At 40.3% G+C, this 19,074-nt stretch overlaps 1 protein-coding gene across 3 annotated transcripts in view; it reads right to left on the bottom strand.

Moving 5' to 3' along the window:
• Positions 1–1,218: 1,218 nt before the first annotated feature.
• Positions 1,219–19,074, bottom strand: part of ALKAL1 (ALK and LTK ligand 1) — a 475,589-nt gene continuing 457,733 nt past the window's right edge. For all 3 annotated transcript variants that reach the window (XM_069621039.1, XM_069621040.1, XM_069621038.1), the window contains one exon: positions 1,219–1,850. The gene's annotated coding sequence lies outside the window, so the exon portion shown is untranslated. The remainder of the gene's footprint in view (positions 1,851–19,074) is intronic.

Raw genomic sequence — 19,074 nt, forward strand, 5'->3', positions numbered from 1 at the left:
TGTGGGGAGCGGGCACAGGCCAGCAGGTAACATAGTTCCACTACTTCTTTTCGTACACTTCGCCACTGTGGGAAGGTGAAATAATCAAGAAACATTTTTATAGATTTTATTTGGAGGAAAAACAGCTGCTGGTGAGATCATTTGGGTTTTTAAAGTAAGATCCGAGTCACATGCCCAGATAATGTACAGATGTTTCAGGTGTAGTACTAGGGACCCAATCTAAGGCACTCAATCAGAGGAGAAGCAGCACACAGCCTACACCAGAACCTAGTAGTGCAATGTTTTTTAAAAAGTGAAAGAGGCATCACCCTCGCTCCCATTTTCAGCCAACCTTTCCTAAAGGCTGTACACACATTAATGAGTCACTCCTCAACCACACGAATCTAAAACTTAATCCAATACATGGGGTGTGCCACATCAATGTCAGACATCCATTTCAGCATCAATGCCAACCAGCAGGTAGAGTGATGGTTGCATCCGATTGTACTTAACAAACCACACTATCTATCAGACTCACCTTTCCCATAGCCTATATTCTGTATTACCAGCCGTATCCTGTACGGATCACTCATCTAGTCACAAATAACAGGCACACTGGAAACTGTGTGGTGCCATCCAATAGACATTAAAATATCGGGCACATCATGTGGCTATCCACTGGCCACTCAATGTCAAACTCTGTCTTAGATACACACACCCAACTGACACCAACCACTTTCAGGTAACCAACACATGATGGGCTGCGGGCTGTCGGCGCGTTATAAACACATAGACATAGACATAGACACATAGACATGGTGCACCACATTTGTTTGCTACCACACTAAATGGACTATGACCACTCCCAACCACATTTCTGTCGACCACAATGTCAAACAATAGCCAATGTATGGTTTCAGTGCGATGCACAGACTGGCAAAAGAACGCGTGCAACCACCATATCACTTCAAATCACTGCTTTCCAGACTCCAGTTGTAACCAAAAAGCTACACTGCATCTGTGTGTAAAGGTGTATTTCTGATAGCCCACAGTACTTTGAGGAAATACACTTTGCAATTGTGCACTGGGCAAGTAAAGGAGACATAGACTTGCTCATGTTTGTTTCTGGAGCCATCAAGGGAGTAGAAGACATGGAACATTGTCATATGGTGACCAGAGGATGTGAGAATAAAACAATACATATCTGCTTTCTAAACTAAACACCAAAAGAATAATATCTAGTGTTTCACAGACTTTATTCCACCAAAACTGCATTGCAGCTTTCCAGTCTTCAATGTATTTACATTATTTGCAATTCTTTCAGTAAGTGCCAATATGTATGTAACTGAGTAACTGATAATATCCAGCTATGCAAATGTTCCAGAAAACAATGTATGTTTTGAACATTATTTTTTTCTGATGTGCAAAGATCACATATTTCCAAATGAAACAATAATATGTCACGGACAGCGTATCCTGAACATTTCAGTTACATATTCTTGTATATTTCAAGTTAGTGCAAATAATGGACGAAAGAGCCTGAGCAAAACAGTTAAATTACAATGGAAACGGCAAATAACAGCAAAAAACAAACTCCCAGCACAGGGTGATAACATTTAATGAGTATCTTATTAGTAATTATTATAAACATTGCATTTAAATAAATAATTGTATGCTTGTACCATGGTGTAGCAAATTTACAAATTAAAATGTCTCATTCACATACGTTTGGGAGATTCAACAAACTGCATATGAAAATAAAATGCATCTAGTAACAAAACAAAGTGGTACAAGATGTTCTCGGTTTTTCTCGGGGAAGATTTCAAGGCACTTTCTCGGCAAATCGTAGTCCTATTTTACGTAGATCAGACCTGAAAAAATAAAATGACATACTTTTATTTTCTTTATTTAAAATACAATACAACTCTAAAATGTTTCACTGACGCATGTTTTTGACTAGTGCATGTTATATCACTTTCATGGTGATGTTAAAAGATTTTAAAAACGAAGTGGCTAATTCACAAACGTTTTTTAAGCATAAGTGTGACCTATACTTTGAAAAATGTGTGCAGTAATTTACATAACGATAACGCATGCGTCATTTAGAAAAGACAAATAACGGCTACTTCACAAAGCTTTTCCATGTTATTCACAAAACAATCGACACCTGTACAAAAATACTTGACCTTTTCATACATTACTCCAAAAATACATAACTTGCACAACATGCATAGTTTATGTGAATCTTAATATCGAATCAGCAAATGTATGTGTTCCATGGGATGTATTAGGGAGGAACAGGTGGATAGCAACACAAGCACTTATTCAAATCCATTTGAAAACACTTTCCCCACAATTGTATCCACATCTACAAGGATGCCAGATGATCTGTGTGTAAGTTCTGCAATAGATGTCAGAAAGTACACCAATAGATTCTAAATCACGTGTCTGGAAGTGACTAGAATTTGGACATTCATTTTCAGACTGACCAAAAGAATCCCCTTTTTAGTCCGTAAAGGACATATTATGCATTGCTTACATTAATCAGACAAAAACTCACATTTTGAGGTGTAACTGTTTTTCTCTGCATATGTATATTAATCGATACCGTAGAAGTGACCAAATGCAATGTTTTCGATTAAGACGTGACCAAATTGTTTTTATATTTTGTTACTGACATTTTTTTAATACAATATATGTGGGGGTGGTGAGGGATATTAATAAAGGTCGGGGGAATGAGGGGAGCTGCAAGGTATCTCACCCGGCAATAAAAAACAATAAAAAATTGGTCACTTCACTCTTTCAAAAACAGGGATTCGGTCAAATCACCTACATCGCATATTAATATGTGTAAATTAGGCCATGCAAATGTTTTGGCCATATTGTATTTTAAAACCAAGACGTAACTAATGCATAGCATAAATTACATATGTAACTTGTGTAGCTAGTCCCAGTATGTGCACACATGCAACTTAGAGGATAGCTTAGGGGCAATGTGCTCGCCTTGGAATCAAGATGAAACAGTGCAACACAGGTTTGATCCCTGGGTACGCGCTTAGAGACCTCTGGGTATTAAGCGCGTTATGAATAACCTATCATATCATATCATATGCATGTCCAAACGTTCACTGATCAGCTAAATCCATAAATTCATTGGTGGTCCATAATAATTGAGTGGGGGAGCCTATAGAAGTTCAACTTGTGTGGGTATTCACAAACAATATTTAATGCATGTCATGCCCTTATATGCACAATATGCTCACACTAAAATGAAAGTAGAGCAGCAAATCCAAGGTTGTTCACCAACTGCTCTAATATTACCATACACAACAGCTGTGGGAAGATATTTGTAGTCAATAGAAAACATGCATTTTAAATAACTAACACTTATAAATTCATGTATCTAGATTTTATCATTCATATGTTATGCAGTGATCAGTGAATGCACAGGTAGCATCATACATATAGTTGTAAGTGAACTGTCTATGGGTATTCCTATCAACTACATGCATCATTTGCAAAAAGGCTACTGACTAGTAAATGACTGGCTTTATACATTTTTACATACTCTTGCCTTTTGGGAAGTGTTTAATATGTTTGAAGGAAGTGCTATGTCTGTAAGTATAGTTGGCTTCTTATTGATACCAAGAAGACTTGCTCATATACTTTGCCTGAGCAACTCCATTTGAATAATAAGCAAACCTATGAACTGAAGTAGCCATTAATTGCACACATCTGCCCATCAGAAATGTATTCTCCAACATAAAATGCTAATGCTGTAAAACCATATTTCGCATAATACCGCATGATAATGAACATTGGCCTAAGCACATTCGCATTGCACTAAAAACCGCATCCGAATGAACCTGAATCAAAGCTGACTTTTCCGCCATTTTAGAATCATCCACCCTTTTTATTAAACTCCTGTTTTCTGTCTCATGTTAAACTATGTTTTTGGCTCGAGCTGAGGAAAATGAACTTGTTGAGGTTGCCGAAAGCAAAATGTTTGTCCTGCACTAAGAAACCTTGGAGCTGAACTGAACCTCAATTTAGATGTTGTCTGCACCATTAGCTTCATCCTTGTTCAAATAGTGGAACTGAATGCTGAATAGCTGAAACTGTGTGCCTTTGCAGAAACCCATTGTGGTCATTCTTGAAACTGGACTTACTTTATGTCGGAAGACAAATGAGACCATTGTATTTTGTGTGCAGAAAAACATGTCAAGTGTTTAAAGACAACATCAAACATTATGAGTTATTTGATTCTGTATTAGCAATGTGAACTGGGTATGAACCCTAGTGAATTGTTAACTTGGAGAAGGGCTAGATGATGTAACCGGGATTGTGTATAAAAGACGGATGCTTTGTAATGCCCAGCAGTGTCTCCCCTCACGGTGTCTGCTGGTACACACTGCAAGGTGTTGGGAGCCAGATAGCTATTTGTATCTGCTCATTAAAAATTGTACATGTACCTATGAACTCGTGACTGGCGTATTTCATTTTTGGTGGTACTAAGCCTCGATATGCTGTTGCCTTTTGGGAAGTGTTTAATATGTTTGAAGGAAGTGCTACGTCTGTAAGTGCAGTCGGCTTCTTATTGAAAGGCACACAAAACATGACAGGCCTAAAAACTTAACACAGTGAAAGGGCCTGGTGAATGAAAATATGTATCCTGCTGAAATAACACATTGAACAGGGTATCATAGAACGTATGTGTCTTGCTGAAGATGACACAAGGAACAACATATCAAGGAAAATCTGTGTCTTTCTACAGTTCAAACACAAAATATGCTGAAAAGTATAATCAGATTGCCAATAAAAAGGGCACATTGATGGCTGAGAGATCAATGCAGCATTTTCATTTAAGCTGTCACACATCAAAATGCTGTGCACCATGAGAAATTAAATAAGTGGGCCTTGCTTGAGAAATTCAAAACTATGTTAGAATCTTTTATTTCAGGTGACTAAGGCCCACTTTTCAGCACAAAATCAGACATCATATATATAAAATGCATTTGTGAGTGACCAAACTGAACAGCAGCCCTTCAATTTGAGCTTGCCACATTAAGAAAGATGCTGCAGGAAAAAAGAAATGAACGTGTTAGTAAAAATGGCATTGCGCAATAACAGAAGGACACAAATTGCTTTAATAAACAAAACTGCACTGGGAAAAGACTGCCATGATTAAAAAGGTTATTTTGTTCTAGATGCAAAACATGCATTTATTCAGGGTTGCTGAGCAGATTTTTCAATGCTTGTTCCATTGCAGGCCTGCCTGGCTCCTTACCTGTAAGGGAGATCTCTATGAAGCTGATTCACACCAAGAATAAACGACAGGCCAGATCAACACAGACCCAGCCATGGGTGGGTGAAAATGCTTGAAAATACACTGCATGAGATCAGAAATGTGGTCAAATTAAGAGTACAAGAAAAAAATGGGAGATGCCAGCCCGGTCTCCTGATATCAGAGACCATCTGCTGACATTGATAGAATCTCCTCAGCCCATCAACTCTCAAAAGAAAAAAAGGCTAATGGCTTTTACTTCAGCTGAAAATCAACATTCAGCTAGAGGCTGGAGAAGCTCTGAACCACATGTTTTCAGAGAAATGGAACCTACATCGAGAAATGGGAGTTTGGATTTGCATATATGTTTGAACATTTCCATTAGTCTAAATGGACATTCATAATTGTTCATTTTCTCAGCAACAATAGGTTGCACTGAGTCCATTCATATGTCATTTGAAACCTGATGCTGAGTCTGTTGCAATACCACCAATTTCATATTAGACATTTGGAAATTCTATAGCAATCTAAAATGTATTCTTAGCTTCCCGGAATATGTGCTTAAGCCAAGGTTTGGGAAGATGTTAGCCTAGTGAATCATGTAACTGCACATGCATTTTAGTAATGTATATTGTAATAATTATTTTGTAAATTGGAGAAAAAAACACCATTCATGTGTGCAATCCCATGTTGACATGGGAGTCATCTCATTAAGTCGGCCATGAGTAGGGGAACATTAATATCGATATGTCATGGCATGTATTGATAAATTACAAAATGTTGCCGTGCTGGGACTTTTTGGGTACAAAGCTGACAGCTAGAAATATGTGTAAATGACAGAAGAGGTTTACCTCTCCATTTCACTTCAATCAGAGGACTCCATGGGTCTGTCAGGGCAGAGAACGGTTGACTCTGGGGAGACGTACGAGAGGGTAATCCTCCAATTAGAAAGTTAGCATCAATAAACTGACACCTTCGAATTGTAATAATTGGAGGTGTGGCTTATACAGCAAAAAGTACTTGGTTGATGCAGAAGGGGAAACAAGAAGGACAAAGATCATACAATTTGAGAAGCTGCCTAAAAACCATCTTTGAGGGAGAGCTGCCAAACATCTTCCAGAACTTGCCCTTAATCCACTTTAGGGTATCCTGACACAGCTGGATGGAGAGGCCTTAACATTGAGAGGCCTTAAACATTGCCTGGTATAGAGAAATTGGGGAAGCCAACAGCTGATTAGGCCATGATCCTTAAGAAGAACCAGATGAGAGATGAACGCTGGTGACTATTTCTAACTGAAGTGATCAGGCCTGGTGCTGTCCAAAGAGGAGCCTGGCTTTCTTCCCCGAGAGCCCCAAAACAGAGGTCCCTTGTAAGTAGAATTGATCCATTTGAAAGTGTGTGGGGGATCTGCCTCTCTTAATATCCTTCATAGTGTGTGGTGGCAATTTGTGTAGACCCTTAGAATTTTTGACTTTATATTTATTTAATGAACTCCCAAATAGATTGATGCTGGGTGAAGCTTGGAAGAGTTTGAATGTTCCACACTCATTCCTAGCAGGCATAATGGCATAGACATATAAAGCAATTGGGGTGTTGGGGTGGGTTCTTGTCCCTAAAACAAAATTCCCCACTGACACCCCTTCCCAAAACTTGTATTTAAACAAAACGATGTTTTGCCACAAAACGAACATCCCGATTGTCACCACTCCTTAAACATTGTATTTAAAGAAAGGGATGCCCTTGGCCCCAAACAAAATTCCTAAACTGTTCCCACCACCTAGACCTGGCATTTAAACAACAGGGTGTTGCATATCACGGATGTCAAAGTCTTTGGTGCTGGGGGTGGAGGGGGTGAAGAGTTTTGCATAGAGAAATTGGTGTAATTTCCATTGATCCCTATACACTTTCTCCTGTAAGTGACCCTGATAGCAGAATTATCTTTGCATTGCTTTTGGGTGAAAAGGAAACAGGGTGCTATTTGCCACATGTATTTTACAAATCTGTTTTTTCAAAACTGCAAGCATTTAGCAGAAGTGCAGAGAAATCCCAGGTCTCAAGCATTGTACATGTAATGTGTGACCTGTTTTAAAAATCAAAAATACGGCTTTGTTGTTAATCTAAGTTTTATCAAGTACTATTTAATTCTTAAATACAAAAAAGGTAGCAGGTGCCCCTCTCTAGACGGAGCATGGTATGATAACATGTTCTGTGTTTGTTTCCCACTTTGAGAGTCAATTGTAGCTTACTGTACCTTTCACAAATGTAGGAATATGTAGGAATGTAGGAATATCTATTTGCATATCAGTCCTTGTCCCGCCCACAAGGGAAGACCAGCACCGAAATGCCAGGCAAACCTCCTTTGAACAAGAGTACCAACATCAACCCCAGACACTTGTTTCAGCCTTCTTGGGCCCCATCAGTGAGTTGGAGCTGTGCCTTTCTGAGCACAGTGAGCAAGGGGCCCACGTCTAGGTTCCCCCATGCATCTTAGGGTCACCAACCCCAAGTTCCTTATAAAAAAGGTAGCAGGGCGCCCCTCTCTAGAAAGAACATGGTATGATAACCTGCTCTTTTTTTCCCACTTTCAGAGTCCGCAGCCATCACTTTTAGCTCACTGTATCTTTCACAAACTATTACTATTTAATTGTTGAAGTTTTGTTTGGTGCCACAGAGAAGGGGGCATGTGTTATCAGTGAAGGACATGATTCATTGAACAGATACTTTAAATAAATACATATTCTCTTTCTACACCAGCCTGGTTCTTGGCTCTTTGTTGGCACAAGTGGAGAGGTGTATGTGCATCGATATTATTCATAGATAGTGCTTACAAATCCAAAGAAATTAATGGTTTGCAGTGGGCTCTCACTTCATTGGGGAGGGGAACTCCCTATGTTGAGCAGGGTCTCCCAATATATCATTGCACTTATATGGCAGTGATAATGTATATATATCTTTTTCAACCCAAGACAGACATCTTTCAAGCATGCAGGCAACTGTATGCACATTGCACCCTTATTAGCGATCATCAGTGCAATATAGTCTGACATCCTTGTGGTTGGAGTGGTTGTATACGAATTGTTCATTTTACAACTGCTGGAATGACAATTGACCTTTTCACAATTGACCGAATTGTGAAGGTCAATTGTACCATATATGTGGGGGTAAACCCCCCACAACCCCCCACCCAATGCCAAACCCCCTAAAACCCATATATATATATATATATATATATATATATATATATATATATATATATATATATATATATATACATATATATATATTACCAAACCGATATATTCGGTCAATTGTGAAAAGGTCAATTGTGACCCTTTAAATTCGGTCAATTGTTCATTTGAATGAAAACGAACAATTTGGGTAATACCGTTGGAGCATTGGGGCATGTTTAGCAAACAGCAACAAAGTAATCGTGGAGTTATAAATGCTTGGAAAAAAACTTCCACCTAAAATGTGAAAGTAGAATAGGACATTTCAGCTATGTCACACATACTACAGAGCCAACCAGTAACCATCACTGGACAGTCACCTCCAGGGGTTTTTTATGTGCAGCATTTTCAACCCAGGAATCATTGTTTCCAGTAAAGCCATTGTCAAGGATCATTGTTTTAAATCAAGCAATTTAAAAAAAAAAATCATGCTGAGTGCTGAAATACAAAATTCCATCATGATTCAGTTGATGGAACTCCATTACTTTTTGATATTGCAGTGCATTACATGCTCCAACTGTTCAGTTACGATCGTGTAATATTTCTGTACTCATTGAGACAGTTATAATAATGCAACACATTTGCGGAATCCTGACCTATTCAGTGTTGGGCAAATGTTGACAAATTAATGGACTTCAGAAGGTCATGTTTCTAGCAAGCAGTTCCACCTTAGCAGATGGATATTGTGTAGCATTGCATCCCATTTTACTAGGAAAGCGCACACTCTCATATCCCCTCTTCAGTCATCCAAATGGTAGCTTTAGCCAAATCATCAGGTCACTTTGGGTGTTCATAGCTCCTGTCAACTCCACAGTGCATAATAATGCAGCACATGAGCTTGCGCCATCTTGGATTCACCACTTTTACACCAGGTGGAACAGCACTGGGTGAGCAGTGTTAAGCGACATAGGAGATAGGCAATTCATGAGTTCAGTCTATGTTAAAGGAGATCAAGGAATGGACCTGTTCGATATGTAGCCTGAAAGGCAATGCATCCTGGTAGGAGAAGGTGGAGGAAAGGTGAGGTAACTGGATGAGGTGACACGTAGACTTGGAGGAGGAAGGCTGATGAAAATGGCAGAAGCTATCTGTGTGGCCTGACTGAAGACTATGGGGACGAATAGCATATCACAGGACGTGAATAATATCTGAATTATGAAAGATTGCTAAATAAGGGTGTTTAGACCTAGAAGCTGAACAAATCATGTCTTTAGATAGCATTTTATGAGAAAAGTTAAAGGTGGACAAAGGACTTCTAACGTGAGCTGCACTGCAAACGATGAAAATCTGCCAGCAATTTGATTTCCTATCTGTAAACCAAAAGTATACAAATTGTGATAGGAAATAACATCCATCCCAATTTATCCCACCCTAACAAGCACGGATTTGTTCAACATTTTCTAGACCTCTTCCAGCTTCAATCACCACTTTCCTATAATAATTGAACTACTACATTATTGCGTTGATCTTCCAAAAGTAGTAGATGCCTTCAGGGGTAGTGTAGACTAATGAGGGGGAGTATGACACATGCTGAGATTGTGTGACACAGCAAGTGCATATAACAGAATATGCTTAGTTACATGTATGTGTAAGTCCCTGACAATGTTCTGTCTCTTCATCCCGTAAAGAGGGTTGGAAAAGCCTTGTGGACGTTGTCATACAAATGTTAACACCTGCTTGAGATTTTGGAATCCTTTATGCAAGGATAACAATACTCCAATATATAATATCATTTGTAGTCGCACCCAGGCAAGGTCGCTCAGCCCATCAGGTGTCTGGAACAGCAGACGAGAATACATAGTCTCCCCCTGCTGTTTCCAGCCACCCGGGTTCTTACTGGGGTTGCGCCATCTTTTTTCTTAATGTGGGAAGGCAACAGGGAGCCTGTCCCTGTTGCCGTCCCACCTCCACATCGCCCCAAAACAAGACAAACCCTTTCCCCATCCTCTGCTTCCTCCCTAGATACCAGCTGGACCGGATCTTTGTGCTCTGGTGCCACCATTCCTCCCACACCTGGTCACCATAGAAATGGAAAAGGGACTTAGTCACTTTTCCGATGATGGCTGCCATCTTTCTTTTTCTTCCCTCAGGAGATTGGCATTGCTCAACAAGAGCAGCCAATCTCTAGAGAAAAAACAACTATTTGCACCCTGGGCAAACCATAGGGTACGCATAGCATCCATGCCACTCCAGGGGACGAACAGGCCCGGTAACGGCCTGCAGCCCTCACCAATTAACTTGCTTCACTCGTGCCTGCCTAGGCTCTGGCTTGTGGGACAAAACCGGCCATGTACGCCACCATGCTGGGGCGCGATTGCTACATTATTTCATCAAGCTCAATCCTAGATCCTTCACCACAACCATGTGTTAATCAGCAAGAATTGCAAAAAGGGAACACTATTAAAGTTAAATAATAACAGTTTCTGTCTGAATCACCATCTTGTGTTTCGAAATAGGAATTCCACCAATAATTGATTATTGTGCTAGAAGAGCTTGGATGCTTGGATTGGACCCTGCTAATTGCACCATACTTTACCATCCTTAAAGAAAAGAGTTATCAAGTCAGTACCGACTCAATGCTGTTACCTACAGCAAGATTTCTTACCCCTTTGGTTCCTGTGCTCGCCTAAACCTAAACCAGAAAGAAGACCTGATACGTTCCTGGACACTTGCCTGTATCTGAAGGAAGAGCATGCGCAGTGTAGCAAATCATTGGTCAGCCACAAAGTAATACAAACGAATCTACCGGGGTGTTGGAGGCTCATGACTCTCTACTGACCCAACATGGCTTCATGTGATCAAATATGCATGCCATTGAAGAGACTTGGGGCATCATTCATTTTCACTTTGCACATAGAACCATTCCAGAGTTCTATGTAAGTCAATTAGCTGTTCTCTCTGTCCCTGCCAGCACACTGGTGGGGCATGTAGCAATTGTTTGAGTTGATAAGGTTTCTGCTGTTAGTTGTGACATTATAGTGGAGGTGTGGTAGCCTCACCTCTTGTGGATTCAAATATTTTGGGCCCCTGGAGGCCTGGGCACAGTGATTGAAAATCAGAGTGGGTTGGTGGCATGCAGGGAACAGACTTTGTGGGTGAATATACTCACACACATTAGTCCCATAGCGCCCCAGGAACCTGTACAGTTTTCAAACAACATGTTACCCCAACATTGAGATGTACGAGGTCTGGGGCATCCAACGGTCACATCATGCCATGACACACAGTGCATGTATGGGGAGGAAATGAAGTTACTGCCAGATTGTGTGGATTATGGGCTGTACACTATTTCTTAGCAACTGTGAAACAAATACCAAAACTCGAGATGCCTTGAAGGATAATTGCTGGGAAAATGCAGAAGTAGGAGAAAGCAAATTATAGCAGTGTTGTTAAGGATTTCAATCAGGCGACGCACACCTTAGTCTCAGCCCAGTATGCAGCGCGCGATTGATATGCTCATGTTTTATGTTAGATTCAATATTGAGATGGTACACCACTCATATCACACCCCATTTTCAAATACCCCGGGTCACAATGGACCATGAACCAGGCTGATTGGTAAAAGGTAATTATTTATTTACTTTAAAATTCAAAAGAAATCATTCAATTTTTAATATGGGGCAACAATCACCAATGGGGTGATAAGAAAAATAGGAATGTAAGCAATACACTTAGTTTAACCTTGTAGTGACACAACTACAAAACACCAGGGAATAGGAGCACTTTTTGATTTTAGGTAAGCTAGCACTTGAGTTAGAATTTCCCCCTGCAATGTTCCTTTAACCCACAAATAATCAATTCTAAGTGGATAAACAGAAGCAGCAGGTAATCAGGAATGACAAAGGGAAAACAGAATTGAAATCCAACATTCCCTCCCAAAACAAGAGAGAAAAATTGATTTTAAACCCTGGCAATGCAAAAAATGACACTCTGAAATGGATGAATGAACAATGAATGGGTATAAAACTCTTGAAACAAAAACAATTCTTTACTGGCGCAACACTGGAAAGATACTAGGAATCACAAGCAATGGATTGAGCAAAAGCATACAATTCTAATTGAATGGAAGATTTAAAACAGTTTATAATCAAATTGACACTTTGGAAATTTAGCAAACTGTTGCAATTCCCGCCTGAATTTACCAAAACTGTTTTTAATAAGAACGGGTGAAATACTGCAATATGGAAGTTAAATTAGGTCTCTAGCTGGTAAATTGAGGGAGTTATGCAAGATCTAGTGAGGTGTATTTTGAGAAAATGAAGGAGCAAAAAAGGAAAAGAAAGCAGTTTTGACAAGAACAGTTTTACTCTACACTAGAGCATTAAGGCTAGGCTATCAGATTGAGACACAGTAAGCTCCAGGGTTGACTCGCGAATTCAACCCTAGCACCTCCGCGCCAGCCCTGGCCGAACCAGACCAATCACTCGAAAGAGGACTAAGGGCTTAGGATTTCACAAGACAAAATTATTAAAGAAGTTGGCGCTAGCACAAGAAATCAAAGGTAGGGTTTCAAAAATGATTTTTGACAATATTACAAGTTATCAGGATAAGGATAGGATGACTTAGAGAGTGGAACTAAGGACAAGCCAAGGCAAGGTATAATATGGTTTCTATGGTTCCTATTGATACTCTCAGTCAACGTTAGTTAGGATTTTGGACAATCAGCCTTTCTGGTCACCACATGATCTGGTCTAACAAAGGACAGCTGGACAAAATCAGTGGGACAGGATCAGTTGAGCCGGGACTGGATACCAAAGGATAGTTCTTCTGGACTGGCAGTTCTGGTTACTGGATACTATAGGTCATCAGGGTAGCAGGATGGCAGCAGCATGCAGTGAATGGCAGCAAGCCAAGCTGGATTAGGATGCCAAAAGTACCACAGTTTCTCCTGGTTACTGGGAGATTAGTGGGTTTTAATATTGTAGGGTAGGCCTTGCTGGAGTAGGATCCGCAATGCTTGGGTTTTGCAGTGGGCCCTGGAATACGAACAGCAATGCTTGTCCTTGATGTTGGGATCTGGAGTCTGAAATATGAAACAGGAACAGGAACGCAGCACGGGAAATCAGAAAGAGCATGTGTCCAGGGTCTTGTCAGGGACCCTTATTTATAATGCAAAATGGCATCATCAAAGTACAGGCTGGGCAGGGTTAACTAAGCCTGCCCCTAAACTACTTGGTTTGGGCAGGGGAGCTAATCTCTGCCTCTCTCTCAGTCGGTTGGATTTCTAAAGGAGTGATATCAGATTTATGAGGTGAGGTTTACAATGTCCAAACACTCCCACATTTACTTTACTTAAAATCCGATTTTGCCCAAAACATACATTTCTTTACTTGCAATCTCTTGGCAAATTATACACCCAGGTTACATATTATGTTCAGCCCAGATCAGTCCAATCCTCAGGTCTGTGCAACCTTGTTTCACCTTTCTGATACATTTTGGTAGTTTTACACATTAAAGTTTTAGCCTAAAATTCAACAGTTTTATCCAAAATGCGAATTGTCCCAAGGGATGTATGTACAAAATGTTATGTTTGCCACATTAATACTTTCCTTGGACTATGTCATATTTTGTAACTTCTGTTCACCATGCGGCAAAGAGTTCTATCAAGTTTTAAAAGATAGCCCACAAAATTAGATTTACAATTGTGAACTTTTAAAATGTTTGCTAATTCTTGATACAGAAATAAAAGTCTTTAAAGTTTCTTTATAACATAGTCTTTGTAACCACAAGGCAGTCCCTTTGTTACTAGATACTGTTATTTTTTCTTCCTCCAACTGCAAGCAGCTGTCATTTCCTTCAAGGCAAGGGGGTTTCCAGTCTTAATTGAAGGTTTTATTGCCCCCTCACACTTGACAGGTGAGTGTCCCAGGACTACTTTTGTCCCAGCCTGGAGCACAGACGAATGTCTGACGAGCGTGTAAACTTTCATTTTCGTGTCCCATGCAAAGTTTTTCAAGCTGGCACTTCGCACCTGCGTGGCCTGGATTTATGGTGTATCTCCCTTCCTTTGGGAAGTTTCATGGCTGGCACCTGGAATGACAGGTTTTTCTGAGAGTTTGAAAATCCATCCCATGTGTTTTAAACTGTTTAATTTCTCACTTTGGGTCTTGAATTAAACAAACCTATGAAAGAAGATAGCCTATGTATGTATTATCACCACTAACATGATCCCTTTACATTGCCAAGTAAACAGGCTTTCATTAACAATTGAGTGTTAAACAAACATGATCCCTTTATATTGCCAAGTAAACAGGCTTTCATTAACAATTGAGTTTTAAACAGGCCATTTTTTTTCTTCAGTCAGCACAGCCCATTTTTCCACATGTGTTAAAAACTGCTAGCATTTCTTTCTTTAATTCGGTTTGCAGCTCCTCAGATTGCTCACACTGACTTTGCAGCTGTAGTCATGTCCTTGCAGCAGGAGTTTTATCCAAAGTATAGATACATTTGCACTTGGCCTGGCTCAAAGAGTTAAAAGTCTCTTTGAACTGCTGCACCTGGATACATTTTGGCACGAAATAAACACGTGTTCCCGTGCGAGTGAAAAGAAAGTTGTTTGTTGATTTCTTTCAGATCTACTTTGACAGAACCTGTCATTCAGGAATTATGCCCGGTTTTCCTGAGGTTAAATTACTTATCCTGGGTCTGCCAGGGACGTTTCCATCACAGTGGTTTCAGAATGCACAAATGGAAATAGCATAACACAGCATTTTGAAAGGGTGAAGAAGGTTTCATTTTGAAGGAGAATTTTTGGCTTTTGCAGCAATGCAGTGCTGCTTGTTCACTTGAATCCATATATGTTTCAGAACACACATACTTTTTCAGTGTGTCCCCTTGTTCGATTTTGCCCGAAGTGTGTTAGGCAGGCTGATGCAGCCATTTTTTTGTTGTTGCTGCTAACATGCAATTTTGAGGTCCTGGTGCGCACAGGAGCCAGCCCTGCAAGGTTGCTGTTTCTTGCGCAAATGCAGCTTGGTGATATGGTGCAATGGCGTTGTGTGCGTCAATATATCCCACAGTGTGGATGCTCGCAGTAGCACCTTACTAGAGTATGCTGTGTGACACTGGGTAAGTAGTAACACTTAACCATACTAGAGCAAAGCCATACATGAAGTAAATAAATTAAAGGACTGAATAGGTGGCCTACAATGAACATTGTTGAGTAGGCCACCCTAGAGTTAGAGTTAGGGGCAGCATATCAGACAGTGAAGTTGCAAGGTCAGTTTAGTGGCCATAAAATTCCATTGATTACCAGTTCAGGTGTAAGCCACATTTGGAGGTAGCTTGGTTTTTATTTGCACGCTGGGGAGCATTGCTCGGGTTCTGAGATTAGCACGAGAGTTTTGAAAAAGAAGCAGGACCTCTGATTGAGAGCACGACTGTAGCTCCCTGTATCACTTTCATTTTTGTTTTCTGTGCTTGATTTGTTTGATCCGTGTTTTTCTGCTTGATTTGATCTTGATTTGACCTTTATTTTGAGAAGCAGGACATTACCTCCCTGTATTTGTCCTGTATTTGTTTTATTTTGTGTTTTACTTTTGCACTGGCACTGTGTTCCAGACTCCTGGAATTTACTTTACTACATGGTGTGGGAACTACATTTCCCACAAACCATTGCATGCTGTGACTGATTTCTCAGGTACTTTTTTGGTATATAAATCCTTTATGATGCGTTCCCCTATAAGGCTAATCCTATTGCCCTTCTTCACTGCATGATGAAGAAACTTGAGCCAAACATTTCCTCTTGTACACCCAGCCCTCGCCTTTCTCCTAGAATCATCTCCAGCATTTTTAATTACTACTTATCTTTAAATGTGACACCCAACACTGTTAGTATTAAGCAATTCACTGATACATCACAATTGTTATATAAGACATCTCTCCCAAATGTGTAAGATAAAATTGTATCTACAATTACTCCAACTACTAAAGTTGGTAATGACTGTGATGATTACACAGTCATTTTGCCCCAGCTGCTCCATTGTTACAGAACAGCACCATGGCTAATATTGGGAAATCTAAATATACTATGCCTATTAATGAGTCAACACCCACTATCTTGAAAATTACAGATTTTGGCACTCATAATATATTTCTTATGTTGTGCTTAGCACTGTTTGCCGATCAGCAACTTTGTTATGTGCTCCTTTGCTAGAAAACAGGACTGCTCAATGTTCACCAACATTGTCTTGCGAGCCTTCATTACAGAACAATATTATGACTATTTCTAAGCCAGCACCCGATCTTCTGCGTATAATAGACTTGGCAACCTCTAAAACCTGTTTGATTTCACCTATCTTTGCTACGTCAAACAACTCTGACATCTCAACAACTACTGCTGCTCTGTCATCTGCAGCAGCTGTCCAATCTAATATTTTGAATATATTCACATCTCTGTCTGCTATTGACACTATTCCCTCCTCAGTCACTTCATCATCAACGATTCAGAGTACTTCAAGTCTCACCTTCACTTTAGATACCCCTAGGGACACTAATTCAGTCTCTACTGTCTTATTCAGTTCTGCATCTCCTTTTACTGACAATGGTCCTCATTATAAATTCACAGGTATCCTGCTGGTATATCTGTCAGGATACTGGCAAACTGACCTACGGTTTCTGTTGCCTGATATCGTGGAATATATGGAATATTACAGGTGGCAGAAAGGGCAGTAAATCCCCATTCCATGGACTCCCATTGGAGTCCATTGAATGGATTGGCAGTATTTCTGACACTGATAATACTTGTGCTGGAAATACCAGCTGTTTTTTGTAGGTGGGGCCTGATTTACTTCCAACGCTTGGCTGGAGGTAAATCAGTGACCCCCACTGGCAAATTTGTAGTTTGGCGGTACAGTAAAAGTGCTGGTCACCGAATTACCAGCATTTTACTAGCACTTTTCCTGCACCATTAAACTCACAATGAGGCCCATAAATGTCTCATTACTAGCTACATTTGATGTCACTCACTTATCTGGCCTTTCATCTTTTAAGTGAGGAAAAACCTCACCTAGTAAACATGCTGACCCTATATGTTCTCCAATTGAATCCGCATTTTTTGAACACCTGCACACACGTTAAGTATTCTACTGAGGTCACTAATTATATAGTCGCAAATAATGTATCTGTTATGTTTATTTCTGAAACATGGCTACCCTATACTGCTCTTCATGCTGCCACTCTGGCCACTCCAGCTGGCTATAACATCATCCATGTAATTCATACTATGAACAAGGGGGTGTAGTTGCTCTAATCTTTAAAGACATCCTTGATATGCACAAAGTTGATTGTCATCCAATTGATGGCTGTGAATGCTTGCACATTAAACGGCAGATACATCATAATACTGCCAACAACCTGGTTCTGGTCTATCAACGTCCACAACCAAAGACGTTTTTTGAGAATCAGTGGGCCTCATTACGAGGAGGGCGGTAAGGGGTTAAAGGCACCGGTAAAGGTGCTGGAGCCGTTAACCCCTTACCACCCTATTACGAAGTCTGCTTGCGGGACCCGCAAGCAGCCCAACATGCTAACAACGGGCCTGTTAATAACAGGCCCGTTGTTAGCATGCTCCCCATTCCCATTGAGCCCTGTGTGGGCTCAAATGGGAATGGTGATGTACCAGGTCCGGGGTCCTTGAATGAAGAATTACCGGGCCCTCCAAGGTTGGAATCGCCCGGTAATTCCTCATTTAAGGAACCCGGACCGGGTACCCGGTAAGGGAGTAGTAGCCATGCCACAAATAGCGGCATGGCTACCTCCTAACTCGTAATGACCCCCAGTATCAATGCCTGCTCAACATATTTCTCAAACTCTCCACTTCTACCATCATTTTCAGAGATTTTACCTATTGGGCACATGATCTGAGATTTACATGCTGCCTCACTAGTTAACATGCTCTGCTCGCTTGGCTTCTCCCAACAAGTGCATACATCGAATCATAAGGAAGGTAACCTCTCTAACTGGTTTCTTACTCAGAATGTTTTTCTCTCTATGGTTCTTGTCCGTGGTCTGACAATTTTTGTATTATATTTGACATATTTACATCTTCCAAATGACTCCCTCTTAGAAAACCAAAAAAAGTAGTTACAGTCGTGATACTGAAAACATAACAAGGTCCTCCTTTAAATCTACCATTCAACCACTGTTGGACCAACTACCAGATCTTACTGATGCATTCAGTCTGGTTAACTTACACAATACTGCCGTTGCCACATCTATTGACATTTTAGCACCTGTCAAAAAGAATAACCTCAAACATGTGACAGGAAAACATCTATGTCTCTCTGATGATCTTGTTAAACTGTCAAGAGATCTGCAGACGGATCTTGGAGGAAATAACCCACTTTTCAGAATAAAGCCATTTATAATACTTCAGCTGACAACTATAAGAAAGTAATTTTTCAACGCTAAAAAACTATACAATGAATGCTGTGTCCGCTCTGCATAATTAGATACCAAGGAGGTGTTCACAATCCTTAAAGAACTTGATGGAAACAAGACAGTCACACGTGCTGATATCACTAAGGATACTTCTTGGTGCCAAGTAGTTCAAGATGCTATGATGGCCAAACTTCATCTTCACA

This window comes from Ambystoma mexicanum, chromosome 5q (assembly GCF_040938575.1).
Source record: "Ambystoma mexicanum isolate Mex_15411 chromosome 5q, UKY_AmexF1_1, whole genome shotgun sequence".
In the NCBI taxonomy this organism is placed as follows: domain Eukaryota; kingdom Metazoa; phylum Chordata; class Amphibia; order Caudata; family Ambystomatidae; genus Ambystoma; species Ambystoma mexicanum.